The sequence below is a fragment of the Leptonychotes weddellii genome, chromosome X (assembly GCF_054177405.1).
Source record: "Leptonychotes weddellii isolate Sample4059 chromosome X, ASM5417740v2, whole genome shotgun sequence".
In the NCBI taxonomy this organism is placed as follows: domain Eukaryota; kingdom Metazoa; phylum Chordata; class Mammalia; order Carnivora; family Phocidae; genus Leptonychotes; species Leptonychotes weddellii.
Genome location: NC_138385.1, coordinates 103,765,081 through 103,786,938, shown reverse-complemented (window position 1 = coordinate 103,786,938; position 21,858 = coordinate 103,765,081). Strand labels below are relative to the sequence as shown.

General features: G+C 38.2%; 1 protein-coding gene across 5 annotated transcripts in view; it reads right to left on the bottom strand.

The window, feature by feature from the left end:
• LOC102744400 (neuroligin-4, X-linked) overlaps positions 1 to 21,858 on the bottom strand; it is a 288,242-nt gene that overhangs the window by 54,501 nt on the left and 211,883 nt on the right. The gene's annotated exons all lie outside the window — the stretch shown is intronic.

The window sequence follows — 21,858 nt, the reverse complement described above, 5'->3', positions numbered from 1 at the left end:
AAGCGAATACAGTATCCTGCAATTTTATGTAACTTGGCTGAGTTTCATTAGGCTTAGCCCCTGGGACAGCCCTGGGTCAAACTGTAACGTCAAGGTTACAAAGCTCCCTAAGCCAATTTGCTAATGTACAATTCTGAGGTTCATTTTGGTAGGTAACAGTAACCCCTGAAGACTATGGAGAGGATGGTTAGCTATGCTCTCTCTCTGCTCCTGTTCTATCCTATACATCCTGAACCCAAATGTCCCACATACAATCATTTATTAGATTCCCATAACAGACACACAACAGTTTGTGTAAATTGTTCTATACACCTTCAAGAGGTCTATCTTGCAGCTCCTCTAACTGACAAATCTCTGAGGACAGCACAGGGGTATTCTTTCAATAGCACCCAGCTGTGAGAAATTTTCCCTACTCAATGGCTTTGTACAGGACTCTTGCTGCTTCAAGCTAGAAGCGTGGGGCCACGTCAAAAGGGGCCACGTCATGGACAGCTCTGGATCTATACACCTTGAAGACGGTCTCTAAAATATTTCAGGCAATCCACATATCTTGAATATCTTTAACATCACCCACAAGAGTCCAACCTCACATTCACTGTGACATAACAATTCATTTCATGAGCAAAATGAGTTTCTGATATGCTAACGATAAGCAGCTCAGTGGACTGGGATGTGGATACCTGTGGGAGCGGGCTGTCTGATGGAGGGCTAGCTGACCGCTCCTGGAGTGTGGACATGCCATTAAAATAATGGTATACTCCTCAAAACAACTAGAACATACATGATATCATGCTGTCTATGCTTTCTGTCATCTCAACTTCCCTTCCAGCTGTATACATATGCTGTGTTCCACATCACATAAACTACAGGGCATAAGGCAAGGGTAGACAAAGCAAACTTTCAGATCTTCCTTTAAAAGCTAAAATAAAAGTATTTTGGGAACTGGGGCACAAGACCCTCAAGGAACGTTTTTGTTAGTTTCTGGGGGTGGGTAACATTTGCTTGTTTTGTTGTGATTTCCATTTCTACTATACGGCACTTCCAACCTCGCATGAGAAAGATCAGTCTGCATTTTATCAATAACAAAAAAGCTACCTATGGAGATGTGAGCTAATTGGCACGGCAGGTCCGACTTATTCCAGTGCCATTATAATGTGCCATGGACACTGTGAATGGATTGAGTCCTAATCAGCTTCTGATTTCTTACAGAATTTCCAAAGTACAAATGTAGAAAAAGAGAGTTTTCATGGCAATATTGTCCACAAATGACCCCAAAGGAAGATTAAAACAAAGTATTAAAAAGAAGAAAACAGGCCCCAAATGGAGTCACTTATGTTAAGCTCTAGGTCACGAAACTGAGACTTAGTTTCGCTACATTTTCGGCTCTCCTAAAAATGGGAGTACCAGTCAATCAGAAATCGCCTGGTCAGCACTAGTTAGGTAATTTGCCTGACAGACCTCTGCCAACCACCAAAGGAAAGTAACCTTGCAATAACCAACCAGCTTTTCTCTCTTTCTTTCTTTTTTTTTTTTTTTTTGCTTATGAGTACAACTTCCTTCTGCCTATAAAAGGCTTTCATTTTGTACAGCTCCTGGGAGCTCCTTTCTATCTGCTAGATTGTATGCCTGATTTGAATGGATTTTTGCTCAGATAAACTCCTAAAATTTTTAATATGCTTGTTTATCTTTTAACACAAGGAAGCAGTTAAATAGCAGTGCATGAAGTTGAATATTATGCAATTCTTTAAAAATGATGTGTTTCTGTAAACTTCCATATGGATATAGATTTTAGTGAATCGAGGAAGTTGTAGAGTAGCAGAAATGACAGAATACCAATTTTGTGCAAAGATGTTAAAAATAAATGTGTATAAATGCATAAGTGTGTGTGGTGTAGCTCTGTATTAGATGTACATGATTCAAGAAACAACTGAAATATATATACAGAACATACTGTTGGAGGAAGTTCACTGTCTATGCCATACATTTCTGTATTGTTTGAAGATGTTAAAAACAATATATTTTCAAGTGTGAATGTATCTTAAATAGATATGTTAAAGGACTTACTCAAATGTCATAGCGGAAGTTAGGAAGTAATAAGTTATAAGAATGCCAAAGGATGCTTCTATTCTGATGGAGAATGAGGAAGAATTTATCTTTATTATGTGGCTGTGTCTTATACATCACAGTAAAATCATACACACCATGTGTGAGAGACCTAATTTACTATCTTCTCTCTGAGCGCATTAATCAGGAGCCTTCCAAAGACATGATCCCTTAAGACAAAATAATCATAAAATTGAGGAGAATTTCACGTAAAATGGCATCTCAGAAAGGGAGGTTTTTGGAAACCAACCAGCTTGCCATCAGAGCCTGGCCATATGGTCCAACAATTAGTTTATAATTAGTGTAAATATTCTGTCAAGTTTTTGATACTTTACTGTGCTGTTTTCCATAACTTGCAATATTGTTTCAAGAAATTGAAATTTCTTGAAATATTGTTTCAATATTGAACAATTAAACAATATTGTTTCATTTCTTCTAAAAATGTTTCCAATTTTCACATCAATAATAAATTTCAGATTTTAGGAGAGAAATTTTATCATGTGTGTATAACACTATAGGATCTTTTTTGTGAAAATAAGTTAAATTTTGAATGGTGATTTTTGCAACAAGAGGTTCACTTTCAGAATTGAATACGTATTTTGGTAGAGTCATGATAATAAAATGGAAAAGCTTTTAATGTTCTCTGTAGAAACCTATTGACACTCCATTAAGAGAGTCTTTGACGTTCAAAGCAGTTCTTACTTATGTAAATTATAATAATTCCTTCAGAATTTCAACCCCGTTTTCAATAAAGATAGACATCCCTTCACAGACATGCTAAATTCTTGAATTTGAAATTCACATGCATAGAAAACGTAGCACAGGCTGGATGGATATCAAAATCTATATTTTAACACCATATCCCTTTAAGATCTAAAAATGAGAATGTTAACTTGTTTTATATTAGGTTCCATGACATTTTCTGGAATATTCAATTCCATAAAAGTCAGCACAGCCATTTACATAAGACACTGGAGTTTAAAAAGAAAAAGCTAATTCTGATTTACTAAAATGTCAATGTCAATTTGAAATCCTATTAAGGTTGAAAGAGAAGTTCTTTGCCATGGATACTGAAACACATGAGTCATTTCAAACTTTAAACATGTTTTTACATTTTTGTGAACCTTTGAGGTATCTTTAGGAGGATTTATCACCTGGAAGTCTTAAAACACACAAAAAAATATACTACAGGCATACGTCGGATTTCCTGCAGGTTCCATTCCAGACAGCTACAATAAAGGGGCTATCATAATAAAGGGAATGGTACAGTAGAGTGAGTCACGTGAATTGTTTTGTTTTCCAGTGCATATCAAAGTTATGTTTATATTACACTGTAGTCTATTAAGTGTGCAAAATAGCACTATGTCTAAAAAGAAATAATGTCTATACCTTAATTAAAAATACCTCATTCCTAAAAAAATGCTGGCCATCATTTGAGGTTTCAGTGAGTCATAATCACTGATCACAGATCACCACTGCATAGAAGAATAATGAAAAAAGATGTGAAATTGTGGGAATAACCAAAATAGGACAAAGAAACATGAAGTGAGCAAATGCTGTCAAAAAAAAAATGGCGCCAGTAGTCTTGATCAATGGCAGGCTTGCCACAAACTTCATTTGTTAAAAAAATGCAGTATCTGCAAAGCACAATAAAGCAATGTGCAAGAAAATGGGGTATGCCTGTATGTTAAGCACTCAAAAGTCGTGTCCAAAGGTGGCCTTATAGTTCAACCATAGATACACACATAGAGTCAATCACCTCTGCAAGACATGGGATGAGTCAAAGAGAAATCTGAAAGCCTCACCGTCACTTCATACCATGCCATCTTATACCTCTTTCTCTTCTGTTGTAACCAGGTTACTCTGCCCCCATGTTCATATAAATGGGAATCAAAAACTCATTTTGTCCTGAGTTCTAGGGAGAAGGGTCCCCAAATAATAAGATGGAAGAAGATAGTACTGACATATATTAGTCAATACAGGAGTCCAAATAATATAGGAGTCCAAACACTATTAAGTGTTTATATATGTTTCCATAGATAAGGGAAGTAGAAAGTCAAATGGATTATAATAATGCCTAGGGCTGGGGTATCAGAGCTCTTGCTGATCTGTCTTTTGTGCCAAGGGCCCCAGCCAGGAACGTAGAAGGGTACCAGAAAAATTATTGTCTTCTCCCCCACGCACTCATTTTAAGACACAAAAGACCAAGTTCTCAGATATTGGGTAACTTTCCCAAGCTCACATAAACTCAGAGAGGAGGGCGCCTGGGTGGCTCAGTTGGTTAAGCGACTGCCTTCGGCTCAGGTCATGATCCTGGAGTCCCGGGATCGAGTCCCGCATCGGGCTCCCTGCTCGGCAGGGAGTCTGCTTCTCCCTCTCCCGCTCCCCCCTCTTGTGCTCTTTCTCTCTCTCACTCTCTCTCTCAAATAAATAAATAAAATCTTTAAAAAAAAAACTCAGAGAGGAGACTTAGAGCAACTCCGAAGCCACACTCCTGCCAGTACCTTAGGAGAGAATTAAATACAACCATGTACATTCATTTTTTGGATAAAGAACATCACACAGACAGTAATTGTGGTAGAACCAAAAACATACTTGAGTGTATCTTAATCAAAACAGGAGGAGAGTTTATGGATTTCCATAGTTTTCCTCTACCATCTCCTTAGCGCTCCAACAAATATTTTAAAAACAAAAATAAGGAGAAACAATAAGGTGGATTTTTATCTTGACAATAATATAAGTAACTGCCTTTAAGAGAGTGTGTAGGGAATCCTGTCCACAGCGGCAGTGATGGGCAGCACACAAAATCCTGTGTCACTTGCTGGGTATGCAGAAACAAATAAAAGAATCCTCAATTTCAAGGTTTGGTAGCACAGTTGGCTGATGGAAGCATCCAACAGAAATCATTAAAATACAGTGCAAAGTTACTAAAATAACAGTCATTATACTGTATGCCTGGAATGGTACCATTTATTTTAGTCCTAGTATTCTAAAAAGACTGCAACTAAGGTAAGAACTGGCTGCCATCTAAAAAGGGGCAGAAAGAGAAAGGAAGCTAGGTTGAATCGGCCAATTCATGCCTCCGAAGAGGAGTGCAGCCCGGCCATTCTTTTTCGTTTTAGACAGGAGTCGTTTCTACTAAAATGGAAGTAAGATGACATGTGTATCTCTTCGAATGCTTAGCAACTTCAAGAAGAAAGAATCTCCTATACAAGTCCTTCAGTAATAACAGTTCAGATTTATAAAAATATGAGAATTTCACCCTCCTCTATATTAAGTTATCTGATGTATGTAGAACACCAAATAAGTCTAAACCAATTATACAAACCTGTGCTATGTGGATCATGAGGGTAACGAATATATATGTTGAATTGAAGGGACAGCTGGGCAGTGATAGTTGGCATTCGGACTAAGCATATCCCATGTAAGTCTTATAGACTCAATGTCTGTGTCCCCCTACAATTCATAAATTGAAACTTATCCCCCCAGTGAGATGGAATTAGGAAATGCGGCCACTGGGAGGTAACCAGGTCATGAGGGTGGAGCCCACACGAATGGGATCAGTGTCCTTATGAGAGGACGGACCCCAGAGAACTTCCTCACCCCTTCTACCAAGTGAAGACATGGAGAGACGATGGCCATCTATGAACTAGGAAGAGGGCCCGGACACTGAATCTGTATGTGCCCTGGTCTGGGACTTTCGGCCTCCAGAACTGTGAGAAATTAGTGTCTGTTGTTTATAAGCCCCTCAATCTATGGTATTCTGTTCTAGAAGCTGCAACAGACCAAGACACTAATTGAATGGGTTACCAGCGTGAGTCCAAGAACAGCCTCACTACCTGTGATGTACACACGGTGAGTGCGTACAGCAGCGTTCACTGTACCTGAGGATTCTTACTCACCGCACGGCAAGCCAAGACAAGCATCACACATCAAACTACTAACCTCTACATCCATTGCCTTATTTTATGGTTACCCTAAAAGCACCCCCGGAGAGAAGCACTGGGGTCTGGGCAGTTTATTTGGATAGGGGAACGGTCAATAAATGGAGCTTGCCAGAGTGTGCTTCTAATGTGGGCAGCTGGAATTCAGTTCTTATGGGAAATTCTCTAAGAAACTCCGTAGAATGCATTTCAGAGCTGTTCCACTGTCTGACAGAAAGGAGGCTGAATGAGGCATTTTTCCATTTCCCCATTTTCAGTTGAGAGCCATCCCTGGACTCTGCTGGGGTGATTTCCACTGCTCTTTTGGGTTGCGCCTACATATAGCATGGTCCTCAACAGCTTCAAAGTGAGCATGGCGAAGAGAGACCACCATGGCATACAATTTTTAATCCGTGGGACGATGGTGACAAGCACCATTTGAAACTGTCCACTGGGAAGGTGCTGAAATCAGGCAGCAAAGTGATGAGCAGAACACCAGGCTTGTCTGCTATGGTCCTTCCCTGCTAAGCATATGTGTATTAGGCAAATGATAAGGTGGAAGCTGGGAAAAGGTACGTCAGGGACCCACATTCAAACTTTTTGTAAGTAAGAAAACCTCATTTCCAGGTAAATGTTCTACAACACATGTAGGCAATGACCCCCACTAGGCAAATGTATGTTAGGTTATCTAGGCATTTTAAATAGTGTCATTTGGTTTGAATGACGGGGAAAATTCTGTATGTGTTGCCCAAACCCCATAAAAAAAACCCCAAGAAACAGCTCTTAGGAACTGTTTCACTAGACTTCAGTTTTAACGTATTTTTCAGTTAATAAAATTTAATGCCTCATTGGCTGCAAGGAGCCCTGGGGGGAAAAGTGTCACTGTATAAAGAAAAACAAGCCACATGCCAAGATCTCTGCAAATTATCTCTGCAAGTTGATCATTGATCAACTTCTCAGAAACGGAAAAGGTACAGCTTTGAAATATTCTTAATGATGATTAAAAAAAAAAAAAAAAAGCACCGAGCAACATTTGTTCATTGGAGCGCTCCAAAGGGAAAATATGGTATATCCTTTACTTTTATTGCTGTTTTTGATATGCTGTCATAAAATAATACCGACAGTTGGTAAAGTAACAGACGTTGAGTATGAGTAAGATGCTGAGTCATGCACAGCTTAATGTAAACATTAATAAACACTTAGTAAATTAATCATTTTGATTTTCCACTCACACAGCTTAAATTTTCAGGGCATACTTTGCTGCTTCTTTACAAAGCCGATCTGTTCCTATACCTCACAGAACATGAAAATTCATAGAGAAGGTACAATTTATATAACAGTATGTCGATATTAAAGAGTGTAAGTGGAAAAGCCAATGAATATATTGTACTTTAGGACACTGAAAAGTAGTGACTCACCACATACCACATTGGTCCGTCATTAATAATTCAAGGTACTTAAAGCCAAATAAATACAGACAAATGTTGACATGCTTTAATGTCACATTTAAATACACTCTTCAGAGAAGCTTCTGTGTGACATCAGAGATAAAAGCACGGCAACCATATATAAAATTTTAATTCTGAAATGACGCCTTCAAGACAGTTTCAATGGCAAAGGTAGAAGATACATCATTTAGTGAAATGTCAAGGTTCAGCTGCCTTGCCAGGATGCGAGCTGAAGTCATTTGAGAAACTGGCTATGGTCCAAACTGGATATTAGGATGGATTGTTGTGGAACTCGATGACTTAAAATGTGGAAGGAAGAGGCAGACTTGTAGAAGTCTACACCTGACAGTAGAGGCAACATCTGTAAGATCATGTCCAGTTTTACTATTTCCGTGAAACACGGTGTTCCTGCACATTTCTCCTCATACCCCTCAATACAGTGGGCAGCAATCATGCTCCAAACCGGGGACAAGTTCAGTCTGTCATCTGAGATGAAGTCAGGAAGGACTTCAGTTGACAGAATGAAGCCATTTTATGATGGGGGAAGAGATTCAACACCAGTGACACAGAGAGCATTGGATGTCATTGGGGTCTTGATTAGGACGAAATACTAATACTAATTTTTACAGCAAAATGTATTGTGGACACCACTAAAATATTACAAAAGAGTGACTGTCACAGAATTGTCTTTAAATCTTCATCGTGGAATTCAGTTTTTTTAATCTACCATCTAAGAGTGCTAACATGCTTTATAGTAGAAGTGCCAGGTAGGGGTTGGATAGGAAAAAGATGCTTCCTTTTCTTCTGTGTCCTGGCCCCTGTCTGGTTTTTCTTGTGGATGCTTCTGGAACAGCACAGGGGAACTCCCCTATAAAATCTCCAGACCGAAAGCTAAGGAAGGCAGAAGAAATTCAGGGAAAAAGCTGAGCCATTCCACTCCCCTTCTCTTTGTGGGCATTAAGCTTCCCTGTCACTCAGTCTTGCTCAGGGGAGTTGAATCTGGCTGGTGGGAAAGTGGTTCCCAAAAAAAGTTTATTTGTTAAATTTGTATCTGCAGCACCATGCCTGGGTCCATGGGAGAGAAGCAGATACAGATTGGCTGCCCGTCCTTCGGACCACAGAAACACACACAAAGAAAAGGGCTCAGAGGACAGGCAGGAAAGATTATGGCCCATAAGGTCTGGAAATGTTAGCCATGAAGTATGGAGCCTTGCTTACTTGCTATCCCCAGACAGTGACTAAGGTGATGTTTGCTAAGGACTCAACCCTGCTCCTATGACACATTATCCCCTGGTTAACTATACTTACCTCAAACTCTGTCCTATCGTATTTCTCCATGGCTGTCCAAACGTCACCAAACCCAGCACAAAATATCTGCCCCTCATTATCTATTTAACTCCTCACAGGCCTCAAATTTAGAGCTCTGAAATCTCATTTCCAATCTGGGTTGGGTGTCAAGGAGCATTTCACCCTGTACTTACCTCCAGATGGCAAAGCTCCACTTATGGATATACCTCCCCAGCAGAGTGTGACCTCAAACGTTAGGAGGAGGACTAATCAGCTAAGCAGCTCATCATTATATTTTTTTCAATGAAGGAATCAATGAATCATATGGAAAGGACCCTTGAAAACTCATCTCACTGAGCTCTCCTGTCCTAGATGTTTCATTCTTTTCTGAAAGGGCTAGAAACTGTGCTTCATGGGACACCGATCTTTCCGACCACTTCCTCCATCAAAGGAGCATCCTTATCTCTAAAGCCAAAGGGACCCCGAGAAGAATCCCCATAAAGAGGCCTGTTTCCACTGGGTAACTATACTTATGTTAAACCACCCTATCACATTTCTGCATGGCTGTCCACATGTCATCAAACCCAGCATCAAAACTGAGATCTGTGTCGTCCAATCTTTGTTTCTCCCATGTCATGCAAAACTTATACCAAATAAATGTCTAAGCTTTTCTTACGTTCATGTGTCTTTATTGGTTTAATTCTCAGACCTATCCAGGAGTCACAGGAGTCAAGGAAAACTTTTTCCTTCCCTACAACTGTGAGCTTTTGTATGTTTATACGGTTTATCTAAAATTCCAACATATTTGAAAAGAAAACTAACTCCTATGAATGAATTCATGCATCTGAGTAATCTGAGTAATCACAGTATTCCCGGAGGAGTTTATGAAATCTAGGTCCCAAACATCCAGTAAACAGCAGTTTGTGGTTTTAAAAAAGGTGTGATTTTTATTGCTAAGTTTTTCTGGACCATTTATGCACCAGCTGCTGAGACATATTGGTATCTAAGAGTATATGACTCTCTTATCTGGCTAGAAGCCTCTGCTTTCAACCTTAACTTCTGAGCTTTGGAGGGGTGGGGAGAGGCATACCTTAACTCAACCGTCAATCAATACAGTTGGCAATGATTAGAACAGTGATGATGGGGAAGGTTTTGATATTAAGGACCTGGACTTAGAGAATCTCAGAATGGCAAAGAACCACAGAGCTGGTTCAACCCAAATGTCCTTCCAAAATGGGAATGCTCTTTGCACCATCGTGATTACTGCTTTCCTAGCTGATGTTTAAACAACTTCCATGATGGGGAATTCACAGTGTCCCGAGGAAGCCCATCCCACAGCTAGAGAGCTCAATTGTAAGCAATACTGAGAGCTATTATAAATAATTAATAATTATTATAAATAAAATTTCTATTATTGGAAATAGTTATGGGAAACCCCATAGGCCAGGCAGAAACTTAGCTTATCTCTCTCAAATAATGGGAAAATCATCCCTAGTTCCACCTCTCTCATCTAGTTCCTAAAACCATGGTTGCCTAGACATTTAGACTTGTCATTCACCAGAGCAGAGCATGTCAGCAGAGGAATGTCACCCCTCTCCATGTGACTAATACCAGGGCTGGATCATTACATCTTCTTCCTAGGAACCCTCCACGGGACCAGCTTTGGGACAAGTCTAACTCAGACCCCATCTGCGCCTAGTTCCATGCTTTGCAAATCAGCTGCCGAGTTTTGGCCGGTGTTTCTGGAGCCTGGGAAAATCATAACAAATCCTGTCCAGCGAGTCTTCATGAAAACCGTGAAGCTGCATTTGCAATGATTTGCAATGATTTTCAACTATTCCTTTACACACCAGCTACAAGAACCCTGCAGTCATGATGTGAATCATTGCCTCCTCTCGGACTTTAAAACTGCCCCTAATAGAAGGAGCAAGTCACAAGAACTGAGGATAATGCACCCAGATTTTCACTTCAGAGAAATTATTTCAGCAGGTAGATGTTAATTTAGCAAATAGGAAGGGAACAAGGAGTGATGTTAATGCTTGGGTCCCATCACGCTCAATTTCCTCCGTGACACTTTCCTTTTTGCAAGGGGATGACACATTTCTTTAATCAATTTCATCTCAACTGCCCATATCCTCATTTGGGCATGATTTGCACAATAAATGACATAACAGGCTTTGGGGAAATTATACTAGACAGAATTGGGTTTCAAACACAGCCACCCTGCTGTGTTCCCACAGTATGTTCTGTTCTGGGTCAGAGGAGTGAAAATATTAATTGAATCATAATGTGTGTCCTGAAAGCAAAGACCACTCTTTGTAGGTGGAGAGACTGAAGTAGGACGTTACTTCAAGAACTTTTTTTAATTTTATTTTAATGCTTTGCCCTGTGCCAGATGCAAGAACACCCTTAATGGCAATTGCTTTCTGTTCTGAGTGCAATTTGAAACATTTTTTTAGATAATGGTAATCTAGAGCATTGCACCTATCTCAATAAACATTGCCTGAGGAATGATGGAAGTGTTTAAGACATAGAAGGAATGTGAAAGGTAATTCCCCAAACCCACACTGTGTGTCCATATAATCTCATCCCGTTTACTTGATTTACTACCAAATCTTTAGACTTAAGAGACACAAACGCAAAATACCAAACTAGGAATAAATAATTTGGAATGTGTGTTCATAATTTTTTGTAATGATTTAACTAAGGAAAATAATCCCCCAGATCTTGTCTCTCAATGGCTTCTCAAATTCTTTTTGTTTTGTGCATTTACTCACGGAAGCTGGTATTTTGAGACTAATTCCATACTGCTATCCTTCCTATACCAAGAAACAAGTGATTGATCACTAAAAGTCCAAAGAAATCTACATGCCATGTTGTTGTTTTTTTTTTTAAAGATTTTATTTATTTATTTGACAGAGAGAGAGATAGCGAGAGCAGGAACACAGGCAGGGGGAGTGGGAGAGGGAGAAGCAGGCTTCCCAAGGAGCAGGGAGCCCGATGTGGGACTCGATCCCAGGACCCTGGGATCACGACCTGAGCCGAAGGCAGACGCTTAACGACTGAGCCACCCAGGCACCCTACATGCCATGTTTTTAAGCACTAACCCTTTACTAAACACGTAACAGAAAAAAAAAACTTGGCGACGTATTAAAATTACTGCAAAATGAACATAGTTAATATAAAAGTTAGTCAACTGTATCTACTGCCTACTCTGGGAAAACTTGAATACGTGATTCTTGTCCATTTAAAAGTCTGCACATGCATGAGTGCGTGATGTACCAAAGAGAAATGTAAGCACCTAAAAGATACCCTCGGTGTGTTTGGGTGGCTAATATCCATGGCTGGCTGTCCCACAGTAATGGTGAAAAACCTAGGAAATCTCACTTCTCTGTGAGAGACCGCTCTAATATCTATCTCTGCATTAGGAAGTCACGTCAACAAGTGTTTTTAAATTGTTGCCACTATCTGAGTTAGTATCCCATCTACAGCACTTCCCTGTCCCATTGTGACATCCCATGGTAGGGAAGGTAAGCAAAAGTAAACTTTGGCAGAAGTGAAGGGTTTTGAAGAGAACAGAGTTGCTGGTGAGCTAGTGTGGGAAGAAGACCCTGTTGGTGCATGACTGCACCTCCCTAGTTGGGAGTTAAGCTGTACCTCCAAGAAAGTAGGCTGCCTGATGGTTGAGGTTTTGTTGTAATCCCTATGGCAACTGGCAGCCACAGCTGGGAGGTACAAGGAAAAAGACGACCCTAGGACTAAAGTCCAAAGTTGAGTTATAGTCTCACCTCCATGCTTACAACCTCCAGCTCAGGCTACTCTGAGCCTCAGTTTCTTCATCTGTAAAATTAGAAGGCATCTCAAAATAAGGTTGTGAAGGTCACATACAACACTGTTGCTTGAAAATCTTTAGAAAACTATATAAGTGAACACCAATATAAGGTTCAATTGTTTTTAAGTGCAAATGTCACAAACCAGAGGGACATAAAATCATTTTTACTTAGTTCTATGTAAAAATAGGAATTTATAAGAAAATCAGCTGTTGCAACAGTTGAGCAAGAGATCATTAAATTTTCAGCATATATACGACGTGGATGGAACTGGATGTTATGCTGAGCGAAATAAGTCAATCAGAGAAAGACATGTATCATATGACCTCACTGATTGAGGAATTCTTAATCTCAGGAAACAAACTGAGGGTTGCTGGAGGGGTGTGGGGTGGGAGGGATGATAGACATTGGGGAGGGTATGTGCTATGGTGAGCGCTGTGAATTGCGCAAGACTGTTGAATCACAGATCTGTACCTCTGAAACAAATAATACATTTTATGTTAAAAAAAAAGAAAAAGAAAGATAGCAGGAGTGGAAGAATGAAGGGGGGGAGTCAGAGGGGAGACGAGCCATAAGAGATGATGGACTCTGAAAAACAAATTGAGGGTTCTAGAGGGGAGGGGGGTGGGAGGATGGGTTAGCCTGGTGATGGGTATTGAAGAGGGTACGTTCTGCACGGAGCACTTGGTGTTATACACAAACACTGAATCATGGAACACTATATCAAAAACTAATGGTGTAATGTATGATGATTAACATAACATAATAATAAAAAAAGAAAAAGAAAAAAAGAAAATGATTAGGCTTCAAATATATAAAAAGCTCTCACAAACCAATAAAAGAAAGTTCAATTGCATTTTGAAATATGAGCAAAGGATTTATAAGTTAACAGAGATTGATACCTAAATAGGTTTTAAACACATGAAAAGATTCCCAACCTAACTCATATGAAGAAACAAATTAAAAATTATTATTGAGCTATTGGATAGATCAGTCAGCAAATTATGGTTCATAAGCCAAATCCAACATGCCACCTGCTTTTGCAAATAGAGACTGGGACAAAGCCACACCTGTTCATTTACCTATCATCTATGGTGCTACCAAACTACAATGACAGATCAGAGCAGTTAGGACAGTAACCATATGGTCCATAAGTCTAAAATATTTACTATCTGCCCCTTTATAGAAGTTTATTGACCTGGGATATACAGAAATTACACATTTTATAATACTTTGTGTTGACAAGAATGTGGCCAAGATGCACTTTCATAGATTACAGTTAGAAGCTAAATTGGTTAAGCCTCCTAAACTCTGTAAATATTCCAACATCTATATAAATTTAAAATAGATATGGAATCCAACCCTCACTCCAAGAGTCTGTTTTTACTGCACCACGGTGTATAGCAGTCAGTGTTTAGAAACAATCTAAGCTGGTCAAGAATTATGATTATGTCCCTAACTGCCCAACTGTCATGGAAACTACCTGAAAACAGGGTAGATTTATATGTGTCAAAACAGGCCATCTCAATTTTATGTTATTAAGCAGAAAAAGCAAAATGTTAGGGAGAGTATATTACAAACTGGCATTTAAATGCTGATTAGATACAAGTATCTCTGGAAGAATTGTAGACAGGAAGAACAGTGGTGTTATCTGGGAGACCTGAGCACAAGGTGTGTTGGAGTGTAAACAGATAGTTCCCCATATACCTTTCGTTATATTGGAGTTGCAACAAGAGATACAATTAATTTTTCAGAAATAAGAACAAATACCTGGCCTGCTTAAATGAAAAGTAGTTCAGATATGGGTATTTGAAACCCATCTGTGGATGCAGCAAAAGGGACAGGCTTGAGAGACAGTCCGTAAAAGAAAGACAAGTTCAATTTCAATCCAAAATCATGAAATAAGTCAAGCGAGGAGAAACTGTAGTTGGGGAGGCTCAAGGGAAAGTAAGAAAAGGAGGAAAGAGAAACCATGAATTCAAAGAGAAAATAAACGCATGAGTTTTTCCTTCCCTGAATTATACTGACTGACATCATAATAAATTTAAAATTCTTCTGCAGGATATAGTGGATCAAGAGCTAAAAAGCCGAAGCTGAGGGGATGCCAATTCAAATTCACCAAAGGAGAAAAGAGAAACAATAAATCTAAATCCCTTGAAATACTGCAAAAATGTTGTACAAAGTGAATTTATTATAGTTTAACAAAACATGTAGACTTGATTATCATTCTACAGAAGCCATTTTGGGTAGAACTAATGTTTACACAATTATTTAGTAAGACCATAAATGGCTTGACAAAATACACAATTGTTCAGCAAGACTAAATACATAAATGGCTTGACCAAAGATAAAGATTATTGTATATTAAAGGAAAAAGCTATTTTCTATTTCTTAGCAGAACCTTCAATTTTAAATTTTTTAATATTAAGACAAGACTCCCACAGAAGCAACAAGGACCTCCAGCTGCAGAGCTTCTCTCTCCTTCCCTTTGCCTCCTCCTTAATGCCACACCACCCAGGTATAAAGCCAACTCAATCCACTCTTCATGGAGCTCACAACTGACATGTCCCTTTTGGGAAGGTCGGTTGGCCAAAGAAAAAGGGATAGGCAATTGAGAACTCCAGTAAACACAAAGCAACATCTACGATTGCCATGTAATTTCAAACCAAGAGCACCATCTCATAGGTACCTTCCTTGATGTTAATAATTACAGAGTTCCCAGCAAACATACAGTCTGTCTGTTTGATGCTGCATGTTAAATTGCAGACACATGAAAGTATCCTTTGGGTAGACACAAATTGATCATGTCTTGCCTAGTTACCAAAGGCCACTCCATGGAGACTGGACCATCAAAGCCATGAAGGCTGAGGTAGAGATCTTACAGCAAAGTGAGTAAACACAAGAGAAATACAAAGGCTAGAGTGTTCCATGCTGCTCATTCTGTGAAAACATAGTAGAGAGAAAACTCATTTGGTAACTAATGGAACTTCTTACAAATATGCTTCTTTCCTGCTGCGAAATCACTTAACTCATTTTTCGAGAGGAAATAATATACACTGAAGAGTCTTACCCTTTTGTTAATGTGTTTTTCTTTTATTGCTCTCAAAAAAGAAAATAAGTGGGCCCCTTTCGTGGCTGGTATGCTTATATTATAGCTTTCGAAATTGAACAGATTGCCTCCCATATCAACAGCCTTTACTTTGGACTATACAAATAACTTTGTTGATCACCAAGATCTTTGCATCAGTATGTTTAAGGTACTTTCTTCTAAGTCTCCATAGCATTTTGAGAAAGACAGAAAACAACAGGAAAATCTGTCCAGGTTCCTAGCCCTCTGCTTATATGGAAACAGGTGCTATGGTAGTCTGTTCCAATTGTGTGTTTTTCTAATGATGAAAAAGAGAGATGAACAATTTCATAAAACTATGATTTTTTCTACTTTCCTGTGGTATTCAAATATATTTTTTTTTTGGTATTCAAATATTTTTTAAAATGTGTCCAATAATAGCACCTCATATCTTCCTCATGAATATAAACAATATTAGTAAATACACTTTAAGACAGATCTACACTTTTTTTTTTCTCAATAACTGGTCTCACATAAGGGAGCATTAAATTCACATTAACAGGACTGAACTAAAGAGAAAGGCCTATCATTTTTCCATATATCCATTTCTGTTCCAATATCCAATGTAAGTAGTGAAGTAAAATTGTCTTTTTTTTTTTTTAAAGATTTTATTTATTTGACAGAGAGACAAAGCGAGAGAGGGAACACAAGCAGAGGGAGTGGGAGAGGGAGAAGCAGACTTCCCGCCGAGCAGGGAGCCCGACGCGGGGCTCGATCCCAGGACCCTGGGACCATGACCTGAGCTGAAGGCAGATGCTTAACGACTGAGCCACCCAGGCGCCCCGTAAAATTGTCTTTTATAGGGTAAGTAATTATTGAATTTAATTTCTTTCCTGTTTAATTACATAGATCATAAAGAAGAGAATGGAAGGAAAATAAATTTTTTTCACTATTCATTAGTTTCTAGATATGCCAGACCTCATGGGGAGAGTAAGGGTCAGGAAGACATGTTAGCCAATTTTAAACCTTGTTGAAGCTGAAAAAAAGAAAAAAAAAAGAAACAGTGGTAGAAATACAAATACATATTCATTGCATATTGGGTAGAATTTATTTTTACTCAGAAATTTAACCAATATTCCTAGATAAATAATTGTAAAATAAGTCAGATGCTTTTGAATTGAAAATGACATTCTGCATCAAAATAAAAAGCTTTTGCACAACAAAGGAAACCATCAAGAAAACAGAAAGATAACTTACTGAAGGGGAAAAGATATTTGCAAATGATATATCTGATAAGGGATTAATATCCAAAATATGTGAAGAACTTACACAACTCAACACCAAAAAAACAAACAATCTGATTAAAACATGGGCAGAGGACCCGAATAGACATTTTTCCAAAGAAGAGGTCAACAGACACATGAAAGGATACTCAACATCACTCATCATCAGGGAAATGAAAATCAGAACTAAAATGAGTTATCACCTCCCACCTGTCAGAACAGCTAACATTAAAAAGATAGGAAACAATTGTTGGTGAGGATGCGAAGAGAAAGAAATGCTCATGCACTGTTGGTGGGAATGCAAACTGGTGCAGTCATGGTGGACAACAGTACGGAGGTGCCTCAGAAAATTAAAAATAGACATATCATATGATCCAATAATTTCCCTATTGGGTATTTGCTCAGAGAAAATGAAAACACTAACTCAAAAAGATATATGCAGTCCTATATTTGTTGCAGCAATATTTACAACAGCTAAGACATGGAAATAACCCAAAAGCTATTGATAGGTGAATGGAAAAGGAAAATGTGGTTTATACACAATGGAATATGACACAGCCATGAAAAGCTATGCAATCTTGCCAGCTGAGACGACATGGATAGACCGAGAGGGTATTATGTTAAGTGAAGTAAGTCAGACTGAGAAAGACAAATACCACATGATTTCACTCATAAATGGAATGTAAAAAATGAATAAATAAACAAAAAAGCACAATGAGAACTATAAATATGGAGAACAAGCTGATGGTTGCCAGAGGGGAGGGAGTTGGCAGGTGGGCAAAATGGATGAAGGGGAGAGGGAGATACGGGCTTCCAGTTATGGAATGAGTAAGTCATCAGAATACAAAGCACAGCATAAGGAATACAGTCAATGATATTGCAATGGGACAGAGAGTAGCTGTAGTGGGACAGAGAGTAGCTATACTGTGGTGAGCATAATATGATGTATAAACTTGTCAAGTCACTAAGTTGTACACCTGAAACTAATGTAACACTGTATATCAACTATACTCAAATTTAAAAAATCAATAATTAAAAAAAAATCACATTCTGTAAGAGATTCCTGATAATCATCTACTATGTGCCATATTTTTGCCCTTCAAAGATTTCAAACTGTTGAAACAACTTCTCAATCCACATCACTTAAAAAGTCTTCAACCAGGCGCCTGGGTGGCTCAGTTGGTTAAGCGACTGCCTTCGGCTCAGGTCATGATCCTGGAGTCCCTAGATGAGTCCCACATCGGGCTCCCTGCTCAGCAGGGAGTCTGCTTCGCCCTCTGACCCTATCCCCTCTCACGTGTTCTTTCTCTCTCATTCTCTCTCGCTCAAATAAATAAAATCTTAAAAAAAAAAAAAAAAGTCTTCAACGATTTCACAACTGGATTTTGCAGCCAAACTGGATTTCACAACCAAACTCAATATACAAATCATATAAGGAAGCATACTGTCAACAGTAGGCTATAGTCTAATGGTTTGCATTTTTTAAAAATGCTAATAAAATAAAAGATATGGGGAAAACTGATCACATTTTGGGGGTGGAAACCAGATTTAGTGTCGAATAATATTTATCTCTATTTAAACAGATTCTGTTGCTTTAACAGTTCACATTATAGTTTTAGGCTAGAGAAAACCACTCATTCAATGTAATTCTTGTCCATATAAAAAATAGTATAAATCATTTCATTAATGCTGTGTAGTTCCCTGTCTCCCCCAGGACATGTAATGGTGTCTGGAGAATTTTTTTTTTTTTCAATTGAGGGAGGAAGTGGGGTGGTGGTGTTACAAACTCTAGTGGGTGGAGGCCAAGGATACTGCTCGTTACTCTACAGAGCACAGGACAGCTCCCACCATGGAGAACGATCCAGCCCAAGGTTAAGAAACCCTACCATAGATTTAAGGAGATGTGGTTCAAAAAACTGGAACACGGGGCCCCATCTTTTCACCGCTGGACAAAGTAATTTGTTTCAAAAATTAACCCATTACTTGACAGCTCATGGAAGGGCTATGTTGGGTCCACTGAGGCCCACCAGATGCTGGTCCACTGAGGTCCACCAGATGCTTAAAGTTGGTCCATTGAGCATCCACCAGATGAGGTCCACTGAGGTCCACCAAATGCTTAAAGTTAGTCTTGCTCCCTGCTCATGGGTCCCAAGTGCCTTCTCCTTGAACCAGTCTGTAGGCACACACCTGGTGTGTAAGTCTGATCAGCTGCTACAACAGAATACCATAGACTGGGGGGCTTATAAACAACAGACATGGATTTTTCACAGTTCTGGAGGCTGGAAGTCCAAGATCAAGGTGTGGGTAGATTCAGTGTCTGGGGCAGGCTCTCTTCTGGTTCGTAGACACACACATTCTTGCTGTGTCCTCACATGAAGGAAGGCATAAGGGAACTCTCTGGAGTCTCTTTTTATAAGGGCATCAAACCTATTCATAAGGCTCTTCCCTCATGACCTAATGATCTCCCACCTGGGTGGACCCACACCCTACCACCTAATAGCATCCAATTTCAGGTCAAGATTTCAACATTTGAATTGGTGGGGGGCACAAACATTCAGTTTATAATGCCTGGCAAGTTGCTCTTACATGAAGCAGATGTTCTCCAGATGTCTGCTGAAGGATGTATGCACAGAAATTAATTAAACTTCAGTAAATACATGCCAGGTTGAAAAAGAATCATTTTCAAACACTTCACAAAATTCAATCAATTATTTTTATCTGATGAAATATTAGTCCCTTATTAATTACTGTTCAGGACAAGGGAACATCTTAAAAATATTGAATCATCCCATGAGTGTTCTTATGAACAGGAAACAAATATGTATGTATATATTATATATGTGTATATATAATATATATAATAGAATACATATAATACATAAATATATATAAAAGTAAATATGTATATGTTATATAAATATATATTTAATATATATGTTACATATATTAAATATATAACATAATAACATGTATGATGTGTATATAATATATGAAATATATTTAATATGTAAATATTTTTATTAAAAAATATATGTGGTGGTGCCTGGCTGGCTCGGTCAATGGAATGTGCACTCTTGATCTCAGGGTTGTGAGTTCGAGCTCCATGTTGGGTGTGGAGATTACTTAAAAAATAAAATCTTTAAAAAAATATATACATATATATACACATACACATATATACATATATATATATGTATTTCCCCCATTTGCTGAGGTCTTCATTAATGTCCCTCAGTGATAGTTTTCAATGCAGAGACTGTGTGTATTTTCTCAGATTACTACATAATGTATATATTCATACACCAGAGTACCTTTCTATGATGAACTGGAAATAAAAGATAAACAACCAAACAAAAAGCTAATTATCCATGACAGATAGTTGAAAATGTTATGCTATGAGGTATTCTTGAGAGATATGATAATTTTGAAATGTTCCCATTTCTAAAGTATGAATATTCTGGTAACATTTTAGGTTGCCCTTCTTTCTGCTTTTCATTGAGCAACTGATAAAAGTTTTATCCAAATTCCACTGAGCCAGTTTACAAACTTGGTTTGCATGGGTGCTCTTGAGGTACACATTTTCCTTCTCTTGAATTGAAATTCACTGTTATTCAAGCATACTCAAGACTGCAAATTTTCAAAGTTGGTTTGCATGAAGAGTAAAGCAACTAAGCTTGGAAAGGAGTCCAAGCAGAGTCAAATATTCAAAATTATCAATAGAAAAACCTAATTTGCATTCCTAGAAAAAAGTATTATTGTTACTATCCCAGGAAATTTTAATTTTGGCATAAAATATAACATTATTCTTTTATATTATGCTTGGATTTCAAACATGAATTCACTGCTATAGGACTGATCAGTAGTTCTATAATCACAGGACTATTATTTATTGAGTAATTATTATATACAAAGAAGCTAGCCAGGTTCTTTACAGGCATTGTCTAATTTATTTCTCATGGTAACTCTGCAAAGTAGCTATCATGATTGCCATATGATAGATTTAAATCCGATATACTCATGAACACCTAGCAATAACTCTGTCATTAATCTTTAAGGTCAATGATCTTCCATCACATTATGCAAATATAAAGGAGAATATTTTGATTGCGAAAATTTAAATATCTGAATTTTCAACGAAACACTAGCTTTAGTAATTTCTATTTAAAACACTCGTGAGTGTATTTCTAAAATGGCGTTTAATCATGCACTTTAAAAGATCAAACACTCTCAAATAAATCAAAATAACCAAACTCACATTTCCCAGGAAACACTCAAATAGTGATTGAAAAGTGTAAAGAAATCTGTGAAAAACCAAGAGTATGACTCAGTGTTTCCCAGAGAAATGTTAATGAAAATATCTTCTCATCCATAACTCTAACATAAATCCTAATTAAAATCCAAGTTGCATATGCTGTCTTGTTAAATGATGATGAACTGTCTGAAATTTCTTTGAAGTTCGGGTTGTTAGAAACAAGATTGCCTATTTAATGCCTGTAATATAAAGTAGTAATTCTCTGAATTCTGAACTGCTCTTAAGAGAATATAGCTCTAATAAAATATTTTGCATTATCTCTATAAACTGGTATCTCCTACCCTCTCATTTGTGTTAAAATTAGAATAAATCAGACATCTACATCTTGTAGTAACAGACTAGGTAATTCAAGCCAACCCCCTTACTGAAAACAAGTTAAAATTTGCATGATTAAATAAAACGTCTTAAAAAAATTTTAAGGCTAAAATCATATTTAGAGATTGCAGTACTAAAACCAATGAGAAAGTGATGATCCAGGTAGGTAGACCAGTAAGATATGCAGCACCCAAAGCAGCTTCTTCCCTGGGACATTTTCCAATGTGGAGAGAACTGGTGTGGCTTGCCCAACACCATGGTGTAAGGAGGCAAATGTCAAGCCCCAGTGT